At 35.1% G+C, this 13,313-nt stretch overlaps 1 protein-coding gene across 8 annotated transcripts in view; it reads right to left on the reverse strand.

The window, feature by feature from the left end:
- The window catches only part of CDH19 (cadherin 19), a 113,985-nt gene extending 103,634 nt beyond the window's left edge, over positions 1-10,351 (reverse strand). For 3 of the 8 annotated variants that reach the window (XM_083823506.1, XM_083823513.1, XM_083823517.1), the window contains exon 1: positions 10,212-10,351. The gene's annotated coding sequence lies outside the window, so the exon portion shown is untranslated. The remainder of the gene's footprint in view (positions 1-10,211) is intronic. The other 5 variants (XM_083823503.1, XM_083823510.1, XM_083823516.1 and 2 more) reach the window with 2 other exon arrangements.
- Between the last annotated feature and the right edge of the window lie 2,962 nt (positions 10,352-13,313).

A 13,313-nucleotide genomic window follows, 5' to 3' on the forward strand; every position in this document is an offset into this window, starting at 1 on the left:
ACCTTACTGTCCACTCCTCTATCCCACACTTCAGCAGCTTTGCTAGCAGGATGTCATGGGAGACAGTATTGAAAGCCTTGCTAAAGTCAAGGTAGATGACATCCACTGCTCTCCCCCCATCTACCCAGCTGGTGATACCATCATAGAAGGCAACGAGGTCGGTGGAGCACGACTTCCCCTTGGTGAATCCATGCTGATACTCTTCATAAGATTCTTCTCTTCCAATTGCTTGGAGATGACATCCAGGACAAGCTGATCCAACACCTTTCCAGGGACAGAGGTGAGACTGACTGGCCTGTAGTTTCCCGCATCCTCCTTCTTCCAAACAATGCTAGTTCTAATGATAGTTTTCCTAATGCTTCCTCTGAAATGAGCTGTTACAACCACTGCAGTAATTTTACATGTGTTATGGAAGAGATACTAGACTTTATAAGTATCTTGTGATCTAAGTTAGACAAGGATCAATGAACTGCAGATTAAAATGTTTCAAAATGTTGGAGCCAAGTGGAATTTTCAGTCAAACAAAATAATTTTTTTACAAAATTGCTAGTATATTTAAAGCATATTTTATTCTGCAAAGTCCTTTCAAAAACTAGGTAATATGTTCCTAGCATCGAATACAGGCAGTAAGCTCTTTCCTATTACTTCCTTTTGTTGCATAAGTTGAAGGATAAAATCTGTGTACAATGGGAAGTGGATGTCAGGCAGTTCATTGTTTATGGTTTTAACTGATTTAGTTATGCAGTTAGAAAAGTAGGTCTATGGGAATATAGCTGAGAAAACACATTCCTGCTGTGAAATATTGTTATGAATATTTGATGAAAACATAAAATGTGCCTGCATGTCTACAGATCATTCTTCAAATTTCAAGAGGTGAATCAAAATCTAGCTTTCTAGCTTTTGAAAGGAACTGATACATGTAGGTGCCAGATTTTGAATCTGAACATTTTCTACCATTAAGGGTCTAGGAGTAAATTGAAAATTGGAGCATGGCTCATATAAAAGATAATAAAACCATACAATGAGATACAAGGAAATGAGAATAAAGGAAAGTATAAATGAGTTCAAGAGATTGCTAGGATACAATTGTTTCTCAACAAGGGAAAGATTGATGGATATGATGAAAAGGGGAGAAGTTGAAATGTGGGAATAAGATAAACCTAGAAAAAAAAAATACACATGCTGAGCTGCTTGAGAACTTTATATTTCAAAAGTGTCTCATGTTCACTAACCTCTGATAGAATATCAGTTTGATTTGATCTTACTGCAGGGTACACTGTGGCAGACTTTTGCCAGAGCTGCCCATTGCTTCAATGAGAGTTGTTGGATAGAAAGTGCAATGCTGTCTTTAAGTATTTCCCTTGAAATATGATACCTATTGTGTGTATTGCATATTATTTTTATATAACACTCTTGAGCCTTAGAGAAAGCTACATGTGACCAAATTTAGTTGAGGCAGTCCTAGGTTTCTGTATGCTATTTCAGGGGATATTTTCTCTTTTACTTTTTACAGGAAGATTCATGTGGGTTGGTTTTCATTTTGGCAGTCAAATTGTCTATGATGTAGCAACCTGTTTGTTAAGTCATATCATCACCCTGACAAAACAGTGTTTCTCAGCTCGTTTTCACCATCTGTGTACAGATGTGACATCTGTTCTTCAATTAGTTCAATGAGTTCGCAACTTGGCCTAAAAATAATAAATGAAATAAGAAAAAATGATGCAAAACACTTCTTGCTGCCCACCAAGAATAGGTGAATGGTACAAGTGTACACAGTTTGCTCTTTTTCTTCTCACTTCCTTCCCTTTTCGAAAGGCAACAAGCACAGGTAGATCCTCCATCTTCCTTCAGTAGGGTCCACTCTAAGTGAGTGTTTTCTACTCTGGTGGGAGCAAAGAGAGTTCAGAATTTCTATATCAAGCTATGAAGTTAGTAATCTTAATATATAATGCTAAAAAGCAAAGTTTTTCTTTTGCTTTTTGAAATATTATTTTTTTCCTAAGGTCACTTTCCCGTAGTTTTCAACTAGAACAGCAGCAGTCCCATGCTGCTGTTACCACTTATGTGTAATTCTATAAACTACATTATCTGGTTTCAATTGGCGTGTATTCTGTAAGAGTATCCATACACTTCTAAACTCGTTGACTTCTTACACTTTTCAATTACAGAAGTAACAGAGGTCACAGCTAAAATCAAGACCAAAACCTGGCAAAGAAAAAAAATTGTTTGTCTGTGTCTCTGCTTTTTCACTTGATTTCTTCTGCTTTATCTATATCCAGACCCAGACACATTCTTCATATTATTTGCATAAATTAGTATCTGAACCTGGGAAAGTCAAAGAGCATTTTTGTTTTGTTGTTATTGATTGTTTGTTTGTTTTGTTTTAACATAAGTGTGTCAAGGTTTGTAAATCATCCCAGCCTTCTGAACCGATTCACTCTGGCTATCCTATGAACTCTGTTTTCTGAAAGAAATTTATATATGATTTGTGAGTTCCATCTGGAAACACAGAGAGGAAAATTATCCTCTCGGGTTGGACTTGCATTCACCCAGTACTGAGCACTGTGGCTGTGATCCAGCAAAGCATTTAAGGTTAGTTTTATCCTTAAGCATAATCCCATCGGAGTAAGTGGCATGTTCCACATGCTTAAATTTAAACTCACAGTTGAGTGCTTTGCTGGATCGCAGCCAGTGACCACAGTGCTCAATACCTTATAGGACTGAACTCCCTCTTGTCTTTGACACTGGCCTAAGGCAAGATATATATGTATGTTCTTTATATTCAGGAGGTTAAATACAGTATTATTCTCAAGATTACTTCATATTCCATTCAATAATACATTCTCCTGTTTCTTAAAACTCTTGCCAGTTGTACTGAAAGAGAGGACATTACAATTCCAAAAGAATCTCACTAAGCCTGTCACTCTTCTTTCTTTTTTTGATCATGATGAATTTTATAACTCAAGAGATTTAGGTCAAGCTGGTGTTCTGAATGAAGGTAATTTGTTAACACACTTTTAAATCCCTGCCATATTCTGCTGACAAAGTCTACCTTAATACGCAACACATTCAACACATCTGCAGTGCCAGTGTACATTTTAAATGAAAATGCATTTTACAGTTTGGACTACCTCGAGCCATTTGGATCTGACTGAATGTCAAGTGCTTCAGGCAGCCAAAGTTAAATACTTCTGTACCTGAACAAGTTTGTTTAAAACTGGTTTGGATAGTGAGTCCTACTATTCCTCTTGAAATATGGATATGTCTTGAATATTTTCACATCAGAAAATACAATCCACTGTAGAAACAATGGTTAAGGTTTGTTGAGATGTGTTATTGACTTTGTAAGATATTTAGCATGTGGAACATTCATATCTGTAAGATTTATGAATTTAATTAATAAGGAGAAAACTGTTACAAGCTTGCACAAAGTGTTATTCTATTATTTTTCAAATGTACGTCAAAAGTACCCAGTGAACTGTCTCTATCAGATAGAAACAACTCTAACGTCTGTAAATGAAATGAAATTATTACTGCATATATATATATTTAATTGGCTTTATCAGAGTATTTAAAGGTAATCTCAAATCAGTCTACTGTGAGTAACTTCAGCTGTAAATGTGGATTCATTTGAGATGTTTTTCTCCTCCTTCTTCTTTGTTTATATCCCTTAAATATCCTTGTCAAATTTAAAGTCCATATTCTTTATCTAAATATCAGCCAATCAGACTTTTTATCTGCACAGACTAATGATACATTACAAGTATTATTTACTTGATTACAAAGCCTGGTTTGATGGGATACAATCACTTTTCTGTTCTCAATTACCCACTGAATGGTGACATTACTCAGAATTCCATTTAGATGATGCAAATGACATAATTGGCTTGTCTTCTGCCATGGCAATAACTGAACTCAAATGTCAAGGCAAACTTAGTAAACAAAATCTTTCTTTTACATAACTGATATTATAGTACAGGAAGTTTAAGAATATTGGCTATGGAAACTTTCACTTAAATTTCATAGGCGTACAAATCCATGCTCATTTTATACACTGACATTTCAGTATTTTGTATTCTAAGCAGAAAGAAGAAAAAAAGGTGTAAAGTGTAAATAAAAATACACTTACTTAAAAACAAAGCACAATGATTTTGTTTTGATTTCTATGCCTTTATTCAAAGTTTGGGCAAACTTAAATGAAACTAATTTTTTTTTTCTTTATTCAACAGCTGCTCATAGTTTTTCTTTTTTTCCCTATTTATACCTTCAATAAAAACCTGAGTCAAACAAGCTATGAATTAGGGCTATGAAAAGAGGCTGTGGAGTTTCCTCCTCTGGAGATACTCAAAACCTGCCTGGAGGCCATCCTGTGCAATGTGCTCCAGGTGATCCTGCTTGACAGGGGGTTTGGACTAGATGATCTTCAGAGGTCCCTTCCAACATCAACTATTCTGTGATTCTGTTATTAATATAGTATTGGTAAAAATGACCATAATATTTTTTTTCACATCACATTTTTATCACTGTGATATGGGTTACGTGAGTATATCCATAATAATAATAATAATAATAATAATAATAATAATAATAAATCCTTAAACACAGAAAAGAAACTATAGTTGGATTTTCAGCAGCTTTAATAATAATTTCATGAATATTAGGACGCTACTTGTCACATCTTTTGATTACTCATTTCATTTTTGAGACTATTCTATTTGAGACTATTCTATTTTGAAACTATTCATATTTTTTGGTAAATAAGTAGTATATACCAAATTAAATGATGATTACACCATTTAACGATCCAATGTACCAGAGATCACCCGACATATATTAGAAACCCAGAATCTTAGAAGAGTTCCAGTCAGCAGTCTGTCAAATCTGGATAAGCTTAAACACCAAACATGCAAGCATTTATGGCTTTAGAATTTTATTCCTTCTTGTTAATCATAGAATCATAGAATGGCCTGGGTTGGAAGGGACCTCAAAGATCATCTATTTCCAACTCCCCTGCCATAGGCAGGGATGCCACCCACTAGATCAGGTTACTCATCTTACCTGGTCTTGAAAACCTCCAGGGATGGTTTTTAAACCCACAGCCTCTCTGGATAACCTGTTCCAGTGCCTCACCACCCTTGCAGTGAAGAATTTCCTCCTATCCTCTAATGTAAATCTCCCCTCTTTTAGTTTAAAACCATTTCCCCTCCTTCCGTCAATATCCGGTTGAGCAAAGAGTTGCTCTCTGTCTTTTTTATAAGCCCCCTTCAAGTACTGAAATATTGCAATGAGGTCACCCCAGAACCTTCTCTTGTTGTTCTTACATAGAACAGTTTAGTACAGATCTGTTTGGATTATTGCATTGGAACAGTGTGTGAAGTGATAAGACTAATATTTTAACAATAGAATTTACACTCTTTTCAGAAAATAGAAGTACTCTTCAGCCTGATAATACTGTGGAATTATATAATTTTTTGCCACTAAGTTGTGAAGAAAATATTTCTAATAGTTTTCATAAAACTAAACTTTGCCTTCCTTAAAAGATTACTTCCTGAATAATCCCCATTGCAAAACGCTTTATCTGTTATCATCTTGTCTATACCTGTCCTGGGTATTCAAAAGCTTGACATCTCACTGGTCAGTCTAATGTAGTGACTGCTTTTCTATTTTCAGACAGAAACTTCATGAATTTTATGAAAAAAATAAAACAAAATAAAAAATAAAATAACATAATATAACATAAATAAAATAAAATAAAATAAATAAAATAAAATAAAATAAAATAAAATAAAATAAAATAAAATAAAATAAAATAAAATATAAAATAAAATAAAATGTTGATTACAGTTGTTTAGCTTTTAGCCTGAAGAGAGAGATGCTTGGACAAAACTGTTGACTCAAAAATGAAAGCTTGCAAGAATGAAACAAGGAGAGGTATTACTATATCTTTCTTTCCCTTCTGATATCACATCAAATTCAAGCAGTACTGCTTTGTGTGAGTTAAATACTGCTAAAATTAAGCATACACACACTTGCATATAGACACAAATTTACTCTCGCTGTTTAAAGAAATCAAACAAAACTGGTATTCCTTAAATGTTACTTTATATTACATTATGAAAATGCTGTTCATTGACTAAGCAAAACGTATTCCAAGCCAATAAAGGAGACTTTTAAAGCAATCTGGTATGTTGCTAGGCCTGCTAGTTTCCTTGGAAAAGTTACTAAGTTCTACTAAATCTAAATCATTTAGGTCTTCTGTGCTTCTTGCAGTCTGTCACATTACTTCCACAGAGACTATGTGGTTAAAGAATGAATTGGTAAGGTTTGATTATGATACAGAGGAGGAAAGAGGAATATGGAAACTTTCACAAAAATCATTTCTAATACAGAAATGTGATTTTATGGTCAACTTAAATTGAGTTCTAAAAGATATCAGGCATCAGTTAGGATTTTTTAATTATTATTTTATTTTCTAAATATATGAAAGACCAATGATCATGTCACTTTATTTCAATGTTGTTTAAATATGGGAAGAGATCACACAAGGTCTATAGACTGTTTGTATAAACAATTTTGTCATTTCTCTTTTGCAGCATACAAACAGGGTCATAGCTGTGGAAGAATGGAATAAGGAAGATATTGGATTTTTACAGCTCTACTCTGCATTGGTGCAGCCTCACCTCTAGTACCATGTGCAGTTTGGGGTACCACAATAAAAAAAAAAGTCATAAAACTATTAGATAGTGTCCTAAGGAGGACTATGAAGATGGTGAAAGATCTGGAGGGGATGATGTACGAGGAGTGGCTGAGGTCCCTTGGTTTGTTCAGCCCAGAGCAGAGGAGCCTGAGGGGAGGCCTCATGGCGCCCTGCAGCTCCCTCACGAGGGGAGCGGAGGGGCAGGCGCTGAGCTCTGCTCTCTGGGGACAGCGACAGGACCCGAGGGAACGGCATGGAGCTGGGACAGGGGAGGGTCAGGCTGGGTGTTGGGGAAAGGTTCTTCACCCAAAGGGTGGCGGGCACTGAGACAGGCTCCCTAGGGCAGTGGTCACAGCACTGAGCTGCCAGAGTTCAAGAAGTATTTGGGCAACACTCAGACACATGGTCTGATTTTTGGGTGGTCATATTTGGAGCCAGGAGTTAGATTCAATGATCCTTGTGGGTCCCTTCCAACTCAGGATATTCTAATGTTTGGTGGACTTGTAGCAAAGGTTTGAAGAGTTTTCTGTTTGAGTAAATTTTGATATAATTCTACTTCTGGGAGAGTTATAATTAAAACTTTAATCAAATTGCCAGCAAGAACATATATTGTATTCCTTGTTATCTACCTCAGAAGTAGATATACTGGCGCACTTCTGTAAATGTAGTAAATCATATTGATAAAATACCAGGTTTCACTTTACTAACTTCTCCTATTAGGAACTAACCGTCAGGGTCCAACCTGAAGTTTATTCTGTTTATGTTATGTTATGTTATGTTATGTTATGTTATGTTATGTTATGTTATGTTATGTTAGATTTGAATTTAATGAAATTAAATTCAGTCTGATCTTAACTGAGACTTTTCCATGTGTTTAATCTAGTTTGATTATACTTGGCTTTAAAGTAGAATACAGTGTACAAGATTTGATTTGCAGTAAATCGTTCAAACAATTTAATGTAAGTACTCAATTGTAAAGTTGGAAAAATACATTTAATATTTTAAAATACTGCATACATTTGACATATTTCAATATCTCCTTTATAGATGCATTAGAATATTAACTGTGTGTTTGCATTTTTGAAAATATGGTTTTATTACCAGGAAGAAACAAAAGAAAACAATACAATAAACCCGATCCGTACACAAATTTCCATAATGGGCTCTATTTTGCAAGTACACTGAATAGGAAAGAAATAGACCTCCTATCTATTCCAATTCTTGGCATGAATGCCCCTTCATTTGTGGATCATGGACCTGACAGATTGGAAAGGCAATGATTTCTTTCTCTTTTGGTGTCTCACATCTCTTTATCGCTAGGAAAATAGACGAAAGGTTCAGACTAGTATATACAGTCATCAGACTGAACTCTATTGATAGATGTGTTTTTCTTCTGGAGGAAGAGTGGGATTATCTCATATCTGCTGTGTGTAGTTACTGAATGTGTTGTTCATAAATTTCCTTGTAGGATTGGTTGTACAATTTTTGTATACAGTACTACACTAAAGCTTCTAGACAGATAAGCTTTACAGAGGTGCAAACAACCCATCCTGTACTTTAACAAATTGATAAAAGGGAATGTGGGACTTTCATTAAATCCCTGAAGGGGAGCAAAGAATGACTAGTTGTGGCTAGCATACACCTCATAAGCAAGTAAACAGAGCGATCTAACTGAAGAATAAGCACAGCTAGGCAGGTAGTGTGAAGAAAGCCACTTGTAAAGGAAAATGCAACTCACTTTGCTTCCATGATAGGGATAACACTGGCTTCAGCATATGGAAAACCAGCTATTAGACTGTGAATTGAACAGTGTTGCTCATCTTGTGAGACTTGCAATTCCATAACACAGTCCAAAAGGAAAACATGCAAAAAAGCCCTCCCCACCCCACAGCTGTTTGTACAGGAACACTTAGTACTTCACAGAGGCCGTAAAGTTTTCTATGTTGTTGATGCTGAATTCCCATGGTCATAATGCTCTTTAGGACATCATAAGCAATTACTGTATTGAGATGCATTTTGCACTGCCATTGTGAGAGGAACGAGTTAAATGCAATCCAGATTCATAAAAATCTTCAGAACTCTAAGCTCTGTGGATAAAAATGTGATTCCACAGTAGGAGTGGGAAAGAACAAACACAGTTACTGATTATTCTTCCTAGCTGCCTTCATGATCTTTTCCTGGGGAAAAGAACTAAGAGGATTTTTTACTCCCATCTTTTATATTTAATAACACGAGCCTTTCTGCAGCAGTTTGGGATAGGAAGGGTAATTGGACCAGGCTTTCTGCCATATAATGACCCAAAACCAGCATTTGAAAGCAATTAATAGCAATTGAATAAATAGAAACTTTCAGAACTTTTAAATAACTTTTTAATAACTTTTTCTAAGAACTTTTCCTTAATAACTTTTTTTTTTTTTTTTTAAGTAATATATATATATATATGGTACCAGCTGTGAGAATGTTTAAACAAAAAATTTCATAAGGCTGTGGAATCTGTGTATCCTTACGGTTGAAGGCTGCCACTTCTGACAAAGAGGATCAGTTGCAATCTGTGCCGAAATTAGTGTAAAATGTCCTCAGTAAGTCGTGGCTCAATCTCAGTGAGTCACACTTTATTACTCAGCACTTTTTGGTTCAGAAGCAAAGAATAGGATTGATCAAGGTCTAAGGTTTATGATTTTCTTCAAAAGCTCTTCTAGTTTTGCTGGAGCTAGATTAGAGCCTGGTAGAAGATATCACAACCTTTTTTGATTCCTACTTTCTTCTATTCCCTCTATTTTGATTCCTGCTATTCTTCTGAAATAATCATGAATTTTCTCATTTAATATTTACCATACTGTTGTCAGTGTGGACTATAATACTTATGTTTCTCCATAATTAGGTTCTGACGTAACTCTGAGCTAAAAAAGAAATTTTGCAGTTCTTACACAAGCTCTTGAACTTTTCACAGTCAGGATGACAAGGTTTCAAAATCGGGTATTGAAAAACAGAGGGAGCCAAAATTTATAATTGAAAGATAATGATGGAGGTATTCATCTGTGACATGTATGTGTGTTTTCAATTAGTTAAAATGTTCTTTAAACTATTCAATATATGAGACAGGTTAGTTTGGAAAACCCACACACCCTTTCAAACAATGAAGACAGTCTTTAGGACAACCTGGACTATTTGAAACTGAGGAAAATGCAAGAGCAAATAAAAGTGAGAGGAGGAAAACTTGGAGTATGCTAGCTATTATGGTGAAGAAACAGTAAGGTACATTGAAAAACAGTTCATTTCCAGTTATCAACCCTACCTTCTGAATCTGCACAGTACTTTCTCAAAAGTGCAGGACACCTTTACATGTAATGTGTTCTTGATCACCATCTATACCTGTATGACCCCATCCTACACATGAGGAAGTTAGGGTTGTGCTGCTCTCTCTTGAAACAGAGCATTCTAGGGGAGCAAAAAATAACTCCTAAAATTTAGAGAGTAGGAAATCAGATGAGCAAGTGAAAAATAAATGTCATACCTGTTCTCCTTGTAAAATCAGATGTGTCCTGCTGTCAAGGAATTCTTCTTAAATTCCTTTTCTATGTATATCTGTGTCTCAGCATTCACTCATTTTGTACATCATTTATCATTGCCAGCACAGAGCTACAACAGCATCTGTGGGATACGTAGCATGTTTTGGATGAAAACTCTCCCTGTTACCTTTAACAATGCCAATTGTTCTACATCCCCAGCCTTCTGCACTTGCAGATTGTGCTTAGAAACAACATTGCCAGCTGCAGTGAGAAAGGGTTTTGAATAAGTATTACGCAGAGAGTAAGTATAGTTCTATATATAATCTTTACATGAATTTGTATTTTAAACTGTGGGTAATATTGGGAAGTCTTAATATTCTTTACTTTGAGTGTCTAAATTAGAAGCCTACTTTATTAACTAAGAGATGGTGTCTAAGTAAACAATATTATTGTTCTAAACTCCAGTAGAAAGTGTTAGGTATTTCTGATTCAAGATATTGCTGCACTAAGTGGCCAAGTTTGAATTCAGATTTGAGATCTCAGATCCAGGAGGCTCTCACATCGTAGATACACTGACATCAATTCTATCACACTGTACTTTGGTAGAAATATTTTTTTCCTTCAAAAGCTATCTACATAGTTTTGTGTCCCAATATGATAACTTCTTTGGTACAAACTATTCTATCTGCATCATTCAATCTTATGAAGTGTTGGGCATGAGGAAACTTCCTGATCCATGCAGAGGTCTGACTCATCTCTCAACATGCTGTCCAAACAAGCTGTCAGTGGCTACTGTGACAGCAAGAAAAACGGGTGAGATCTATAAAAAGGAGACTGCCTCAGGATCTCTGTGTTCTCTGTTTGGGAGTCACTTGCATTCAAAGCTAAGAAAGCACAGTAATTCCTTAATTTCTGTTCTGTACTTGACATTGGGAGTTTCTGGAGCTATCCATGGATAAGAAACATCTTTTGGCAGACAATGTCATGGAGGTGTGAGGAACTATTACTAAAATTAGATTCTTACAATCATACTGTCATCATATGCAATAAGAATGATACCCATCTAGATAATTCTAAACCCACAGAACAGAAATAGACTTGGTGACGCTTTACACAATTAACAAGTAGAATTTAAATCCAATTGTTAATATAGTTATATACTTTCCCCCATATATATTATTTCTAGTTTTGTTGTAATTCACTAACCTCTTTTAATCCTACATGGACCTAATACTGTTCCATAATATACTGATTTTTGCATAGTAAAATAACATCTCTGACTTTATGGGTCTTGATATTAATAGAGAGAATAGGAGAGAATAAAGTTTCCTGTACATTCTCAGGCATTGCTATAATTTATGGCAGACAGAAACATGCTTTTTGGTGTGTGTGTGCCCTCTTACAAAAATGCTTTTCAGTGTTTCAATGTCTACAAATATAGTGACCAGAATTCTTTTACAATGCATTATTTCCAAATGAAAAGGACACTTTACTAGGTTTTAGTTTATACATGCAATTGATATTCCATAAGACTTATCTGTGGGAAGAAGAGGAGGGCGTTTTAATTAAGTTGAAACTTCTGTTTTTCACTTCAGCAAAGAATGATATTTAAATCCAGAAGTTCTTTCATGGGTTTATGGGCTTTTAGGTTCACTACAATGGGTGTATACCTTGAAAACATCTGCTGAATATATTTTGTATTACCTGTATGTGGAAAATAAATAATAAAAAAAATTTGCATGGTTCAGATCAGCACTTATTATGATGAGCACTTACTATGTAATTCCAATCTTTTGCCATTAGTGTTAATAAAAACAAGGAAAAAGTCTTTTGAGACATGATAACTACTTGTTTATCCACACTCCTTCTTGTTCTTTAATAATAGATTGGTTTATGGGTAACTCTAGCTTACTTCAGATATACAGTTCAATTTGCTTTTTAAAATTGCTACCTTTGGCTACAGCTCATAAAGAATATGGAATCTGGATTCACTCCGTGAGAGAATTCTCTTGGATATTTTTCCTGGAAGAATGTTTTAGAGGTTATGGTTTTTTTTTCTTTTGCTCTTTTTTTTTTTTTCCCTGAATAGAGATAGAGGTAATTGTCATCCTTTCTTGGTTCTAACCTTCTAAACTTCAATTTGTCTGTTTAAGTGAAGCATACACACTTTACATTTATATTATGCATCACTCACCATTAAGATTTTTTTTCTTTTGTGACTATTCACTCATATATCTAAAACACATATATCTAAAACACATGTTGCAAGTAAAGCAACGTCTTGTCTGTAACTACTATTAGAATGAAGGATGCACACAGAAAGGCATATCCTAGCTTTTAGAAGTTTGCAGAAAAAATGAACAAGATAAATTATGTTATACATTTTCTTTTCCAAGTTTAGAATAAATATACATAGGAATAACAGAAAAGTCAAAAATTCCAAGCAGCAATATTTAAAATTGGGTTTGGAAATAACATTTCTGAACCACAAGGTGTTACTGTCTCTGAAAGGAATTGTGATTGGTCTCCTTGAGCCTACAGTGGAACCATGTGGCTTTAATTGTTAAACCGCAGTTGACACATAAGCAAATGAAAATGTCTAACAAACTATTATATGAACAGAGAGCACCCATGCAAGCTTTCTGCAGATATAAGACAATCAATTCCTCTGTCTGTAATCCCCATTTCTTAGACTAATTGTGGACAAAAAATACATTTGAATGCTGCCTGTTGGCCTCAGTTTGACAGCATTTGTGCTTAAGTCCTGAATCTGTTTGAAAGCACATTATGACATCCAAACAATGTGGGCTCAGTTAGTCAGTCTAATCAGACCTGTGATTTTACTTTTCCTCAAATTATAAACCTTGAGTGTGGTACAGAGTTGGTTGCTCAGGTTGAACTTCAGTTTCTGAAGTGCCTGCAGTCTAAGGGGCAGAGGGACTACACTGATGCTAACAAGTAAACACTTACGTACACATTAATTTATATTTGTTTCCCTTCTTATGCCTAGCCCCCAGCACCTTTAATCTATAAAGTTACAACAGGATTTACTGTGTTAGAAATCTTTTTTTCTTTTTATTTTATTTTTTCTTTTCAGAAGTGACAGA

Source organism: Anser anser (assembly GCF_964211835.1).
Source record: "Anser anser genome assembly, chromosome: 2".
NCBI lineage: Eukaryota > Metazoa > Chordata > Aves > Anseriformes > Anatidae > Anser > Anser anser.